The following is a 16,802-nucleotide window of genomic DNA, read 5'->3' as shown; positions in this document are numbered from 1 at the left end:
CCTGATGACTCTGGTCCCCCCACCGAGGCCTCAATCTGGACCTGGTGACTGTGGTCCCCACCTGGGTCTCACCTGGACCTGGTGACTCTCTTTCCCACATGAACCACACCTGGACCTGGTACTGTGGTGTTTTTGTAGACCTCACATTTACCTGGTGACGCCGGTCCCCACTAGGGACTCACCTGGATCTGGTGACTCTGGCCTGCATGATGGCCTCACCTGGACCTGGTGAGTGGGTTTGCCACCAGGACCTCACCCATACCTGGTGACTCTATCGTCACGTGGGCCTCTTGGATCTGGTGAATCTGGTCCTTACCTGGTCCTCTCCCAGACCCGAGGATTCTGGTCACCACCTAGGCCTCACCTGGACCTGGTGAATCTGGTCCCCATCTGGGCCTCACCCAGTCCCTGTGGCTTTGTTCCCCACCTGGACCTGATTGCTGTGGACTCTTTCTTGGCCTCACCTGGAACTGGTGACTCTGATCCTATCTGCTCGTCACCCAGACCTGGTGACTCTGGTCCTCACATGGGCATCATTGGTACATGGTGACTCTGTTCTACACCAGAGCCTCACCTGGACATGATGACTCTGGAACCTCTCTGGGCCTCACCCTGACCTGGTGACTCTGGTCCCCATCGGGATGTCACCTGGACCACGGGATTCTGGTACCCGTCTAGGCCTCAACCATATATGGTGACTCTGGTCCTCAACTGGGCCTCACCTGGACCTAGTGAATATGATCCATCTTGGCCTCATTTGGACCTGGTGACTCTGGTCCCTACCTGGGCACCATAGGGATATGGTTCCACTGCATGGCCTACAGGTTGGCCTCACCTGGACCTTGTAACTCTGGTCCCTATCTGTGCATCATCGGAAAATGGTTCCACACATGGCCTGCAGGTTGGCATCACCTGGACCTGGTAACTCTAGTCCCTACTGGGCATCATCGGGACATGGTTCCTCTGCATGGCCTGCAGTTTGGCATCTCCTGGACCTGGGGAGTGGGGTTGTCACCTGTGCCTCACCCTTGCCTGGTGACACGGGTCCCCACTTGGCCCTCACTTGAACCGGGTGAATCTGGTCCTTACCTTGTTCTCACCCGGAACTCGTAACTCTGGTCACCACCTGGGAATCACCTGGGCCTGGTGTTTCTGGTCCCCATCTGGGCGTCATCCAGTCCTGGTGACATTATTCCCCACCTGGACCTGATTGCTGTGGACTCTTTCTTGGCCTCACCTGGAACTGGTGACTCTGATCCTATCTGCGAGTCACCTAGACCTGGAGACACTGGTCCTCACCTGGACAGGATTGGTACCTGGTGACTCTGTTCCACACCTGAGCCTCACCTGGACATGATGACTCTGGAACCTCTCTGGGCCTCACCCTAACCTGGTGACTCTGGTCTCCATCTGGATGCCACTTGGACCAGGTGATTCTGGTACCCCTCTAGTTCTCAACGAGATCTGGTGCCTCTGGTCCTCAACTGGGCCTCACCTGGACCTAGTGAATATGCTCCATCTGGGCTTCACCTGGACCTGGTAAGTCTGGTCCCTACCTGGGCACCATCTGGACATGGTTCCACTGCATGGCCTGCAGGTTGGCCTCACCTGGACCTGGTGAGTGGGGTTGCCAGCTGTGCCTCACCCATACCTGGTGACACAGGTCCCCACGTGGGCCTCACTTGGACCTGGTGAATATGGTCCTTACTTGGTCCTCACCCGGAACTGGTAACTCTGGTCATCATCTGGGAATCTCCTCGACCTTGTGAATCTGGTCCCCATCTGGGCCTCACCCAGTCCTGGTGACTTTGTTCCCCACCTGGACCTGATTGCTGTGAACTCCTTATTGGCCTCACCTGGAATTGGTGCCTCTGATCCTAACTGGCCTCACCCAGATCTGGTGACTCTGGTCCTCACCTGTGGACAATTATGACCTGGATACTCTGTTCCACACCTGAGCCTCACCTGGTAATGTTGACTCTGGATCCCCTCTGGGTCTCAGCCTGACATGGTGACTCTGGTCCGCATCTGGATATCACCAAGACCAGGTGAATATGGTACCCCTCTATGCTTCAACTAGACCTAGTGACTCTGGTCCTCTACTGGGCCTCAACGGGACCTAGTGAACATGCTCCCCAACTGCGCCTCATCTGGACCTGGTGACTCTGGTTCTACCTGGGCATCATGGGGACATGGTTACTTTATTCCCCACTGGGACTTACCTGATCCTGGTAACTCTAGTCCTGACTTTGACCTCTTCTGTACCAGGTGAATCTGGCTCAACCAGAGCCTCACCTGTAACTGGTGACTCTGACTTAAGCATGGCCTCACCTGACCTGGTGACTGTGGTTCCCATCGGGACCTCAAGTGAACCTCATGTCTCTTGTCCCACCTGGGCTTCACCAGGCCCTGGTGTCTCTGGTCCCCACCTGGGTAGCATCAGGATATGGTTACACTGTTCACTAACAGTGACCCATCCGGACCTATTAACTGTAGTCTTCACCTGGGGAACACCTGGACATGGTGACATTGGTTCCCACCTGGGTCTCACCTGGACATGGTGAGTCTGATCCCCACCTGGGCCTCAATGTAACTGGTGATTCTCGTTCCCACATGGACATCATGTGGACTTGGTGGCTGCACTGTTTCTGGCTTCTCATGTACCTCGTGGCTCTGGTACCCACCAGGGCCTCACCGGGACCTGTTGAGTGTGGTTGCCACCTGCACCTCACCTTGACTTTGCTGATTCTTGTCTGCCCCTGAGACAACCCTGGATCTGGTGCCTGTGGTCCCCACCTGGGCTTCACCTGGATTTGGGGACTCCGGTCCCCATCTGGGCCTCACCTGGTCCTGATGACCATGGTCCTCAACTGGGCACAATTGGGACCCGGTGACTGTGTTCCACAACTGGACCTCACCTGGACGATGTGACTCTGGTCCCCCTCTGGGTCTCACCGTGCCCTAGTGACTGTGAATCCAACTTTGGCCTGACTTGGACCTGCTGACGCAATTTGCCACCTGTGCCTGACCTCGAACTGTTGACTCTGGTTCGTTCAAGGGCCTGCCCTGTACATGGGGATCCTGGTCCCCACCTGGGACTCAGCTGGACGTGGTGACTTTTGTCACCCCGGGGACTCACCTGGACCTGCTTACCTTGTTCCACATCTGGGTCTCAAGTAGACATGTTGACCATGGTCTCCAAGCCGGCCTCACATGGACCTGTTGCCTCTGATCCCCACTGGGGCCTCACGTGAACCGGGTATCTCTGGTCATAACCAGGGCCTCATCTGGACCTAGTGACTCTGGTCCCCACCTGAGCTTCACCTGGATCTGGTGACTCTGGTCCCCACCTGGACCTCTCCTGGACCTGGTGACTCTCTTTCCAATATGGACCTCACATGGATCTGTTGCCTCTGGTCCTCAGTTTCGCCTCTCCTGGACCTGGTGTCTCTCATCCCCACTTTCACCTAACTCAGAACTGCTGAATCATGCCCCACCTAGGCCGCACCCAGACCTGGTGACTCTTGTCCCCAGCCATGCCTCAATTCGACCTGATGAATCTTGTCCTCACGTGGGCCTCACATGGACCTGGGACTCAGCTGGATTGAGTGGCTCTGGTTCCCACAAGGGGCTCACCTGATTCTGGTGACTCTGGTCTTATTCTATGCCTCACCAGGACCTAGTGATTCTGTTCCCCATCTGCGCCTGCATGACGCTAGTGACTCTGGTCCTCACCCAGGCATCATTGGGATCTGGATAATCTATTCCACACCAGGGCGTCACTCTGACCAGGGACCTCTGGTCCCATTCTGGGCCTCAAACTAAACTGGTTACTCTGGTTATCCCTCTGGGCCTCACCCTTACCTGGTGACTCTGGTCACCCCTTGGGCTTCACTTGGGCCTGGTGAATCTAATCCTTAGCTGGTCCACACCTGGATCTGGTGACAGGTCGCCACCTGGGCCTCACCTGGACTTGGTGTATCCTGTTGCCACCTGCGCCTCACCTGGACCTTCTGACTGTGGTCCCACCTGGACCTCACCTGGCTCTGGTGGCTCTGGTTCCCATATGGCGCTCTCCTGTCCTGGTTCCTGTGGTCTCCTTCTGGCCTCACCTAGAACACAATGACTCTGATCCATATTTGGGCCTCTCCTGGACCTGTTGACTCTGGTCCTTACCTGGGCATCATTGGGACCTAGATACTCTCTTATATACCTGGGCCTCACTTGGACCTGGTGACTGTGGTCCCACCTGTGCCTCACCTGGACGAGGTGACGGGTTCACACAGGGACCTCACCTGGACCTGGTGACTCAGGTCCTCATATGGGCATCATGGGACCTGGTTTCTCAGGTCCACATTGGGGCCTCACCTGGACCTAGTGATTCTCGTCCCCCTATGGGCCTCACACTGAAGTGGTGACTCTGGTCCCCATCTGGATATCTCCTGTACCAGGTGATTCTGGTACCCCTGTAGGCCTCAACCAGATCTGGTGACTCTGGTCCTCAACTGGGCCTCACCTGGACCTAGTGAATATGCTCCCCAACTGTGCCTCATCTGGACCTGGTGACTCTGGTTCTACCTGGGCATCATCGGGACATGTTTACTGTATTCCCCACTGGGACTGACCTGATCCTGGTAACTCTGGTCCTGATTTGGCCTCTTCTGTACCAGGTGACTCTGGATCCACCTTGGGTTCACCGGTAACTGGTGACTCTGATCCTAAGCATGGCCTCACCTGACCTGGTGACTGTGGTGCCCATCGGGACATCACCTGGACCTCGTGTCTCTGGTCCCAACTGGGCCTCTCCAGGACCTGGTGTCTCTGGTACCCACCTTGGTAGCATCAGGATACGGTTACACTGTTCACTAACAGTGACCCAGTCGGACCTGTTAACTCTGGTCTTCACCTGGTCCACACCTGGACATGGTGACACTGTTTCCCACCAGGGTCTCACCTGGACATGGTGAGTCAGATCCCCACCTGGTCCTCACCTCTAACTGGTGATTCTCATTCCCACATGGACATCATGTGGACCTGGTGGCTGCAGTGTTTCTAGATTCTCATGTACCTCGTTACTCTTGTCACCACCAGGGACTCACCTGGACCTGGTTACTGTGTTCCACACCTGGGCCTCAAGTAGACCTGTTGACCATGGTCCCCAAGCCGGCCTCACATGGACCTGTTGCCTCTGATCCCCACCGTGGCCTCACGTGTACCTGGTAACTCTGGTCCTCACCTGGGCCTCATCTGGACCTAGTGACTCTGGTCCCCACCTGGGCTTCACTTGGATCTGGTGACTCTGGTCCCCACCGGGACTTCACCTGGATCTGGTGACTCTGGGACCCACCTGGAACTCTCCTGGACCTGGTGACTCTCTGTCCAACATGGACCTCACCTGGATCTCGTGACTCTGGACCTCAGATTGGCCTCACATGGACCTGGTGTCTCTCGTCCCCACTTGGACCTAACTCAGAACTGCTGAATCTTGCCCCACCTAGGCCGCACGCAGACCTGGTGACTCTTGTCCCACTATGCCTCAATTCGACCTGATGAATCTGGTCCTCACGTGGGCCTCACATGGATCTGGGACTCAGCTGGATAGAGTGGCTCTGGTTTCCAAAAGGGGGTCACCTGATGCTGCTGACTGTGGTCTTATTCTATGCCTCACCAGGACCTAGTGATTCTGTACCCCATGTGGACTTGCATGGCCCTAGTGACTCTGGTCCTCACCCAGGCATCATTGGGACCTTGATACTCTATTCCACATCTGGGCCTCACTTTGTCCAGGGACCTCTGGCCCCATTCTGGGCCTCAATCTAAACTGGTTACTCTGATTCCCCCTCTGGGCCTCACCCTTACCTGGTGAATCTGGTCACCCCTTGGGCTTCACTTGGGCCTGGTGAATCTGGTCCTTAGCTGGTCCGCACCTGGATCTGGTGACAGGTCATGACGTGGGCCTCACCTGGACTTGGTGAATCATGTTGCCACCTGCGCCTCACCTGGACCTTGTGACTGTGGTCCCTCCTGGACCTCACCTGGATCTGGTGGCTCTGATTCCCATATGGGGCTCTCCTGGACCTGGTTCCTGTGGTCTCCATCTGGCCTCACCTGGAACACAATGAATCTGATCCATATTTGGGCCTCTCCTGGACCTGTGGACTCTGTCCTTACTTGGGCATCATTGGGACCTGGATTCTCTCTTATTTACCTGGGCCTCACCTGGACCTGGTGACTGTGGTCCCACCTGGGCCTCACCTGAACCGGGTGACTGGTTCCCACAGGGACCTCACCTGGACCTGGTGACTCAGGTCCTCATATGGGCATCATGGGACCTGGTTTCACAGTTCCAAATCGGGGCCTCACTTGAACCTAGTGATTCTCGTCTCCCTCTGGGCCTCACCCTGACGTGGTGACTCTGGTCCTCACCTGGTTATCACTAGAACCGTGTGACTCTGGTCCCCCTCTGGGACTCACCCGGAGCTGGGGACACCGGTCCACAACTGGGCCTCAACAGGACCTGGTGAATCTACTCCTCACATAGGCCTCGTCTGGACCTTGTGACTCTTTTCCCACCTGGCATCAATGGGACATGGTTACTCTGTTCCTCACCTGGGCCTCACCTGGACATGATAAATTTGCTCCGCAGTTTGGCCTCAGCTGGTCCTGATGACTCTGGTCCCCCACCTAGGCCTCAATCTGGAACTGGTGACTGGTCCCCACCTGGGGCTCACCTGGACCTAGTGACTCTCGTTCCCACATGAACCACACCTGGACCTGGTGCCTGTGGTGTTCTTGTAGACTCACAATTACCTGGTGACTCCCGTCCCCACTAGGGCCTCACCTGGATCTGGTGACTCTAGCCTGCAGGTGGCCTCACCTGGACCTGGTGAGTGGGGTTGCCACCTGGGCCTCACCCATACCTGGTGACTCAGGTCTCCACGTGGGCCTCTTGGACCCAGTGAACCTGTTACTTACCTGGTCCTCTCCCAGACCCGGAGACTCTGGTCACCACCTGGGACTCACCTGGACCTGGTGAATCTGGTCCCCATCTGGGCCTCACCCAGTCCTGGTGACTTTGTTCCGACCCTGGACCTGATTGCTGTGGACTCTTTCTTGCCCTCACCTGGAACTGGTGACTCTGATCCTATCTGCGCTTCACCCAGACCTGGTGACTCTGGTCCTCACCTGGGCATCTTTGGTACCTGGTGACTCTGTTCCATACCTGAGCCTCACCTGGACATGATGACTCTGGAACCTCTCTGGGCCTCACCCTGATCTGGTGACTCTGGACCCATCTGGATGTCACCTGGACCAGGTGATTCTGGTACCCCTCTAGGCCTCAACCAGATCTGGTGACTCTGGTCCTCAACTGGGCCTCACCTGGACCTAGTGAATATGCTCCATCTGGGCCTCATTTGGGCCTGGTGACTCTGGTCCCTTCCTGGGCATCATCGGGACATGGTTCCACTGCATGGCCTGCAGGTTGGCCTCACCTGGACCTGGTGAGTGGGGTTGCCACCTGGGCCTCACCCATACCTAGTGACACAGGTCGCCACGTGGGCCTCACTTGGACCTGGTGAATCTGGTCCTTACCTGGTCCTCACCCCTAACACGTAACCTGGTCACCACCTGGGAATCACCTGGACCTGGTGAATCTGGTCCCCATCTGGGCCTCACTCAGTCCTGGTGACTTTGTTCCCCAACTAGACCTGATTGCTGTGGACTCGTTCTTGGCCTCACCTGAAACTGGTGACTCTGATCCTAACTGGGCCTCACCCAGATCTGCTGACTCTGGTCCTCACCTGTGGATCATTATGACCTGGATACTCTTTCCACACCTGAGCCTCACCTGGACATGATGACTCTGGATCCACTCTGGGCCTCCCCCTGTCATGGTGATTCTGGTCCCCATCTGGATGTCACCTAGACCAGGTGAATCTGGTACCCCTCTAGGCCTCAACCAAACCTGGTGACTCTAGTCCTCAACTGGGCCTCACCGGGACCTAGTGTATATGCTCCCGACCTGCACCTCATCTGGACATGGTGACTCTGGTTCTACGTGGGCATCATCGGGACACGGTTACTCTATTCCCCACTGGGACTGACCTGATCCTGGTAACTCTAGTCCTGACTTTGGCCTCTCTGTACCAGGTGATTCTGGCTCTAAATGGGCCTCACCTGTAACTGGTGACTCTGATTCTAAGCATGGCCTCACCTGACCTGGTTACTGTGATTCCCATCGGGACCTCACCTGGACCTCATGTCTCTGGTCCCACCTGGGACTCAGCAGGGCCTGGAGTCTCTGGTACCCACCTGGGTAGCCTCAGGATATGGTTACACTGTTCACTAACAGTGACCCAGCCGGACCGATTAACTCTGGTCTTCACCTGGGCCACACCTGGACATGGTGACACTGGTTCCCACCTTGGTCTCCCCTGGACATGGTGACTCAGATCCCCAATGGTCCTCACCTGTAACTGGTGATTCTCGTTTCCACAAGGACATCATGTGGACCTGGTGGTTTCAGTGTTTCTAGCTTCTCATGTAACTCGTGACTCTGGTCCCCACCAGGCCCTCACCGGGACCAGGTCAGTGTGGTTACCACCTGCATCTCACCTGCACCTGGTGATTCTGGTCTGCACCTGAGACTACTCTGGATCTAGTGACTGTGGTCCCCACCTGGGCTTCACCTGGATTTGGGGACTCCGGTCCCCATCTGGGGCTCACATGGCCCTGTTGACCATGGTCCACAACTGGGCAAAATTGGGACGCAGTGACTGTGTTCCACAACTGGAACTCACCTGGACCACGTGACTCTGGTCCCCCTCTAGGTCTCACCGTGCCCTAGTGACTGTGAAACCCACTTTGGCCTGACTTGGACCTGCTGACCGTGGTTGGAACCTTCGCCTGACGTCGAACTGTTGACTCTGGTTCTTTCAAGGGCCTCCCCTGTACCTGGTGATCCTGGTCCCCACCGGGCCTCACCTGGACCTGGTGACTCTTGTCACCACTGGGGACTCAACTGGACCTGCTTACTCTGTTCTCCACCTGGGCCTCACATGGACATGATAACTTTGCTCCACACTTTGGCCTCAACTGGTCCTGATGACTCTGGTCCCCCGACCTAGGCCTCAATCTGGACCTGGTGACTGTGGTCCCCACCTGGGTCTCACCTGGACTTGGTGACTCTCGTTCTCACATGAACCACACCAGGATCTGATGACTGTGTTGTTCTTGTAGAATCACTTTTAACTGGTGAATCCAGTCCCCACTAGGTCCTCACGTAGTTCGGGTGACTTGGCCTGAAGGTTGGCCTCACATGGACCTGGTTAGTGGGGATGCCACTTGGGCCTCACCCATACCTGGTGACTCAGGTCCACATGGGCTTCTTGGACCTGGTGAATCTGGTCCTTACCTGGTCCTCTCCCAGACCCGGGGACTCTGGTCACCACCTGGGCTTCACCTGGACCTGGTGAATCCGACCCCATCTTGGCCTCACTCAGTCCTAGTGACTTTGTTCCCCACCTTGACCTGATTGCTGTGGACTCTTTCATGGCCTCACGTGGACCTGGTGACTCTGATCCTATCAGCGTGTCACCCAGACCTGGTGACTCTGGTCCTCACCTGGGCATCCTTGGTACCTGGTGACCTGTTCCACACCTGAGCCTCACCTGGACATGAGGCTCTGGGCTCTGGAACCACTCTGGGCCTAACCCTGACCTGGTGACTCTGGTCTCCATCTGGATGTCACATGGACCAGGTGATTCCAGTACCCCTCTAGGCCTCAACCAGTTCTGGTGACTCTGGTCCTCAACTGGGCCTCACCTGGAACTAGTGAATATGCTCCATGTGGGCCTCATTTGGACCTGGTGACTCTGGTCCCTAACTGGGCATCATCGGGACATGGATCCACTGCATGGCCTGCAGGTTGGCCTCAGCTGGACCTGGTAACTCTGTTCCCTACCTGGGCATCACCGGGACACGGTTCCTCTGTATGGCCTCCAGGTTGGCCTCACCTGGACCTAGTGAGTGGGGTTGCCACCTGGGGCTCACCCATACCTGGTAACACAGGTCCCCACGTGGGCCTCTTGGACCTGGTGAATCTGGCCCTTATGATCCTCACCCGGACCTGGTAATCCTGGTCACCACCTGGGAATCACCTGGACCTGGTGAATCTGGTCTCCATCTGGGCCTCAACAGTCCTGTTGACTTTCTTCCCTACCTGGACCTGATTGCTGTGGACTCCTTCTTGGCCTCAACTGGAACTGGTGACTCTGATCCTCACTGGGCCTCACCCAGATCTGGTGACTCTGGTCCTCACCTGTGGACCATTATGACCTGGATACTTTGTTGCACACCTGAGCCTCACCTGGACATGATGACTCTGGATCCCCTCTGGGCCTCAGCCTGACATAGTGACTCTGGTCCGCATCTGGATGTCACCTAGATCAGGTGAATCTGGTACCCCTCTAGGCCTCAACTAGACCTGGTGACTCTGGTCCTCAACAGGGCCTCAACGAAACCTAGTGAATATGCTCCCCACCTTCGCCTCATCTGGACCTGGTGACGCTGGTTCTATCTGGGCATCATCGGGACATGGTTACTCTGTTCCCCACTGGGACTGACCTGATCCTGGTAACTCTGGTCCTGACTTTGGCCTCTCTGTACCAGGTGATTCTGGCTCTAACTGGGCCTCACCTGTAACTGGTGACTCTGATTCTAAGCATGGCCTCACCTGACCTGGTGTTTGTGGTTCCCATAGGGACCTCACCTGGACCTCATGTCTCTGGTCCCACCTGGGCCTCACCAGGGCCTGGTGTCTATGCTACCCACCTGGGTAGCATCAGGATATGGTTACACTGTTCACTAACAGTGACCCAGCCGGACCTATTAACTCTGGTCTTCACCTGGGCCACACCTGGACATGGTGACACTGTTTCCCACCTGGGTCTCACCTGGATATGGTGAGTCGGATCCCCACATGGTCCTCACCTGTAACTGGTGATTCTCGTTCCCACATGGTTATCATGTGGACCTGTTGGCCGCAGTGTTTCTAGCATCTTTTTTTAAAATTTTTATTTATTTATGATAGTCACAGAGAGAGAGAGAGGCAGAGACACAGATAGAGGGAGAAGCAGGAACCATGCACCGGGAGCCCGACGTGGGATTCGATCCCGGGTCTCCATGATCGCGCCCTGGGCCAAAGACAGGCGCCAAACCGCTGCGCCACCCAGGGATCCCATGTGTTTCTAGCTTCTCATGTACCTCGTGACTTTGGTCCCCACCAGTGCCTTACCGGGACCGGGTGAGTTTGGTTGCCACCTGCACCACACCTGGACCTGGTGATTCTGGTCAGCACCTGAGACTACCCTGGATCTGGTGACTGTGGTCCCCACCTGGGCTTCACCTGGATTTCGGGACTCTGGCCCCATCTGGGCCTCACCTGGCCCTGTTGACCATGGTCCTCAACTGGGAAAAATTGGGACCTGGTTACTGTGTTCCACAACTGGACCTCACATGGACCAGGTGCCTATGCTTCCCCTCTGGGTCTCACCGTGCCCTAGTGACTGTGAATTCCACTTTGGCTTCACTTGGACCTGCTGACCCTGGTTGCCACCTGCGCCTGAAATCGAACTGTTGACTCTGGTTCTTTCAAGGGCCTCCCCTGTACCTGGTGATCCTGGTCCCCACCTGGGCCTCACCTGGAAGTGGTGACTCTTGTCACCACGGGGGACTCACCTGGACCTGCTTACTGTGTTCCACACCTGGGTCTCAAGTGGACCTGTTGACCAAGGTCCCCAAGCCAGCCTCACATGGACCTGTTGCTTCTGATCCCCACCGGATCCTCACGTGTACCTGGTAACTCTGGTTCTCACCTGGGCCTCATCAGCACCTTGTGACTCTGGTCCCCACCTGGGCTTCACCTCGATCTGGGGACTCTGGTCCCCACCTGGACTTCACCTGGATCTAGTAACTCTGGTCCCCACCTGGACCTCTCCTGGACCTGGTGACTCTCTTTCCAACACGGAACTCACCTGGATGTGGTGACTCTGGTACTCAGTTTGGCCTCACCTGGACCTGGGGTCTCTCGTCCCCACTTTGACCTAACTCAGAACTGCTGAATCTTGCCCCAACGAGGCCGCACCCAGACCTGGTGACTCTTGTCCCCAGCTATGCCTCAATTCGACCAGATGAATCTGGTCCTCACGTGGCCTTCACATGGACCTGGGACTCAGCTGGATAGAGTGGCTCTGGTTCCCACAAGGGGCTCACCTGATACTGGTGACTGTGGTCTTTTTCTATGCCTCACCAGGACCTAGTGATTCTGTTCCCCATCTGGGCCTGCATGGCCCTAGTGACACTGGTCCTCACCCAGGCAGCATTTGGACCTGGATACTCTATTCCACACCTGGGCCTCACTTTCACCACTGACCTCTGGTCCCATTCTGGACCTCAAACTAAACTGGTTACTCTCGTTACCCCTCTGGGCCTCACCCTTACCTGGTAAATCTGGTCACCCCTTGGGCTTCACTTGGGCCTGGTGAATCTGGTCCTTAGCTGGTCCGCACATGGATCTGGTGACTGTTCGCCACCTGGGCCTCACCTGGACTTGGTGAATCCTGTTGCCACCTGCGCCTCACAGGGACCTTGTGACTGTTTTCCCACCTGGCATCAATGGGACATGGTTACTCTGTTCGCCACCTGGGCCTCACCTGGACATGATAACTTTGCTCCACACTTTAGCCTCAACTGGTCCTGATGACTCTGGTCCTCCCACCGAGGCATCAATCTGGACCTGGTGACTGTGGTCCCCATCTGTTTCTCACCTGGACCTGGTGTCTCTCGTTCCCACATGAACCACACCTTGTCTTGGTGACTGTGGTGTTCTTGTAGACGCACATTTACCTGGTGACTCCGGTCCCCACTAGGGCCTCACGTGGATCTGGTGAGTCTGGCCTGAAAGTTGGCCTCACCTGGACCTGATGAGTCGGGTTGCCACCCCATACCTGGTGACTCAGTTCCCCAGGTGGGCCTCTTGGACCTGGTGAATCTGGTCCTTACCTGGTCCACTCCCAGACCCGGGGACTCTGGTCACCACCTGGGACTCCCCTGGACCTGTTGAATTTGCTCCCCATCTGGGCCTCACCCAGTCCTGGTGACTGTGTTCCCCACCTGGAGCTGATTGCTATGGACTCTTTCTTGGCCTCACCTGGAACTGGTGACTCTGATCATATCTGCGCGTCACCCAGATCTGGTCACTCTGGTTCTCACCTGTGGACTACTATGACCTGGACACTACGTTCCACAGCTGAGCCTCACCTGGACATGATGACTCTGGAGCCTCTCTGGGCCTCACTCTGACCTGGTGACTCTGGTCCCCATCTGGATGTCACGTGTACCAGGTGATTCTGGTACCCCTCTAGGCCTCAACCAGATCTGGTGACTCTGGTCCTCAACTGGGCCTCACCTGGAACTAGTGAATATGCTCCATCTGGGTCTCATTTGGACCTGATGACTCTTGTCCCTTCCTGGGCATCATCGGGTTATGGCTCCACTGCATGTCCTGCAGGTTAGCCTCACCTGGACCTCGTAACTCTGGTCCCTACCTGGGCATCATCGGGACATGGTTCCTCTGCATGGCCTGCAGGTTGCCCTCACCTGGACCTGGTGAGTGGGGTTGACACCTGGGCCTCACCCATGCCTGGTGACACAGGTCCCCACGTGGGTCTCACTTGGACATAGTGAATCTGGTCCTTACCTGGACCTCACCCGGAACTGGTAACTCTGGTCACCACCTGGGAATCACCTGGACCTGGTGAATCTGGTCCCCATCTGGGCCTCAACCAGTCCTGGTGACTTTGTTCCCCACCTGGACCTGATTGCTGTGGACTCCTTCTTGGCCTCACCTTGAACTGGTGACTCTGATCCTAAATGGGTCTCACCCAGATCTGGTGACTCTGGTCCTCCCCTGTGGACCATTATGACCTGGATCCTTTGTTACACACCTGAGTCTCACCTGGACATGATGACTCTGGATCTCCTCTGGGCCTCAGCCTGACATGGTGACTCTCGTCCCCATCTGGATGTCACCTAGACCAGGAGAATCTGGTACCCCTCTAGGCCTCAACTTTACCTGGTGACTCTGGGCCTCAACTGGGCCTCACCGGGACCTAGGGAACATGCTCCCCACCTGCGCCTCATCTGGACCTGTTGACTCTGGTTCTACTTGGGCATCATCGGGAAATGGTTACACTATTCCCCTCTGGGACTGACCTGATCCTGGTAACTCTGGTCCTGACTTTGGCCTCTTCTCTACCAGGTGAATCTGGCTCCACCTGGGTCTCACCTGTAACTGGTGACTCTGATCCTAAGCATGGCCTCACCTGTCCTGGTGACTGTGGTTCCCATCGGGACCTCACCTGGACCTCATGTCTCTGGTCCCACCTGGGGCTCACCAGGTCCTGGTGTCTCTGGTACCCACCTGGGTAGCATCAGCATATGGTTATATTGTACACTAACAGTGACCCAGCCGGACCTATTAACTCTGGTCTTCTACTGGGCCACACCTGGACATGGTGACACTGGTTCCCACCTGGAACTCACCTGGACATGGTGAGTCGGATCCCCACCTGGGCCTCACCTGTAACTGGTGATTCTCGTCCCCACATGGACATCATGTGGACCTGGTGGCTGCAGTGTTTCTAGCTTCTCATGTACCTCGTGACTCTGGTCCCAACCAGGGCCTCACTGGGACCTGGTGAGTGTGGTTGCCACCTGCAATTCACATGGACCTGGTGATTCTGGTCTGCACCTGAGACAAACCTGGAGCTGGTGACTGTGGTCCCCACCTTGGCTTCACCTGGATTTGGGGACTCCGGTCCCCATCTGGGCCTCACCTGGCCCTGTTGAACATGGTCCTCAAATGGGCAAAATTGGGACCCAGAGACTGTGTTCCACAACTGGACCTCACCTGGACCAGGTGACTCTCGTCCCCCTCTGGGTCTAAACGTGCCCTAGTGACTGTCAACCCCACTTTGGCCTGACATGGACCTGCTGACCCCAGTTGCCACCTGCGACTGACCTCGAACAGTTGACTCTGGTACTTTCAAAGACCTCCCCTGTACCTGGTGATCATGGTCCCCACTTGGGCCTCACCTGGACGTGGTGACTCTTGTCACCACCGGTTCTCACATGGACCTGGTTACTGGGTTCCACACCTGGGCCTAATGTAGACCTGTTGACCATGGTCCCCAAGCCCGCCTCACATGGACCTGTTGCCTCCTATCCCCATCGGGGCCTCACGTGTACATGGTAACTCTGGCCCTCACCTAGGATTCATCTGGACCTACTGACTGGTCCCAACCTGGGCTTCACCTGGATCTGGTGACTCTGGTCCCCACCTCGAAGTCACCTGCATCTGGTGACTCTGGTCCCCAGCTGGACCTCTCCTGGACCTGGTGACTCTCTTTCCAACATGGAGCTCACCTGGATCTGGTGACTCTGGTCCTCAGTTTGGCCTCACCTGGACCTGGTGTCTCTTGTCCCCACGTTGACCTAACTCAGAACTGCTGAATCTTGCCCCACCTAGGCCGCACCCACACCTGGTGACTCTTGTCCCCAGCTATGCCTCAATTCGACCTGATGAATCTGGTCCTCACGTGGGCCTCACATGGACCTGGGACTCAGCTGGATACAGTGGCTCTGGATCCCACATGGGGCTCACCTGATACTGGTGACTGTGGTCTTATTCTATGCCTCACCAGGACCTAGTGATTCTGTTCCCCATCTGGGCCTGCATGGCCCTTGTGACTCTGGACCTCACCCAGGCATCATTGGGACCTGGATACTCTATTCCACACCTGGGCCTCACACTGCCAAGGGACCTCTGATCCCATTCTGGGCCTCAAACTAAACTGCTGACTCTGGTTCCCCCTCTGGGGCTCAACCTTACCTGGTGACTCTGGTCACCCCTTGGGATTCACTTGGGCCTGGTGAATCTGGTCTTTAGCTTGTCCTCACCTGGATCTGGTGACGGGTAGCCACCTGGGCCTCACCTGGACTTGGTGAATCCTGTTGCCACCTGTGCCTCAACTGGACCTTGTGACTGTGGTCCCACCTACCTCACCTGGATCTCTTGGCTCTGGTTCCCATATGGGGCTCTCCTTGACTTGGTTCCTGTGGTCTCCATATTGCCTCACATGGAACACAATGACTCTCATCCATATTTGGGCCTCTCCTGGACCTGTTTACTCAGGTCTTTACCTGGGAATTATTGGGACCTGGATACTCTCTTATATACCTGGGCCTCACCTGGACCTGGTGACAGTTGTCCCACCTGTGCCTCACCTGGTCGAGGTGACTGGTTCCCACAAGGAACTCACATGGACCTGGTGACTCAGGTCCTCATATGGGCATCATGGGACCTGGTTTCTCAGTTCCACATCGGGGCCTCACCTGGACCTAGTGATTCTCGTCCCCCTCTGCGCATCACCCTGACATGGTGACTGTGGTCCCCACCTGGATATCACCAGAACCGGGTGCCTCTGGTCCCCCTCTGGGACTCACCCGGAGCTGGGGACTCTGGTGCTCAATTGGGCTTCAACAGGACCTGGTGAATCTACTCCTCACTTAGGCCGCGTCTGGACCTTGTGACTCTTTTCCCACCTGGCATCAATGGGACATGTACACTCTCTTCCCCACCTGGGCCTCACCTGGACATGATAACTTTGCTCCACACTTTGGCCTCAACTGGTCCTGATGCCTCTGGTCCCCCCACCTAGGACTCAATCTGGACCTGATGA

Source organism: Canis aureus, chromosome 31 (genome assembly GCF_053574225.1).
Source record: "Canis aureus isolate CA01 chromosome 31, VMU_Caureus_v.1.0, whole genome shotgun sequence".
Lineage (NCBI taxonomy): Eukaryota > Metazoa > Chordata > Mammalia > Carnivora > Canidae > Canis > Canis aureus.
This window is presented reverse-complemented; position numbering follows the sequence as displayed.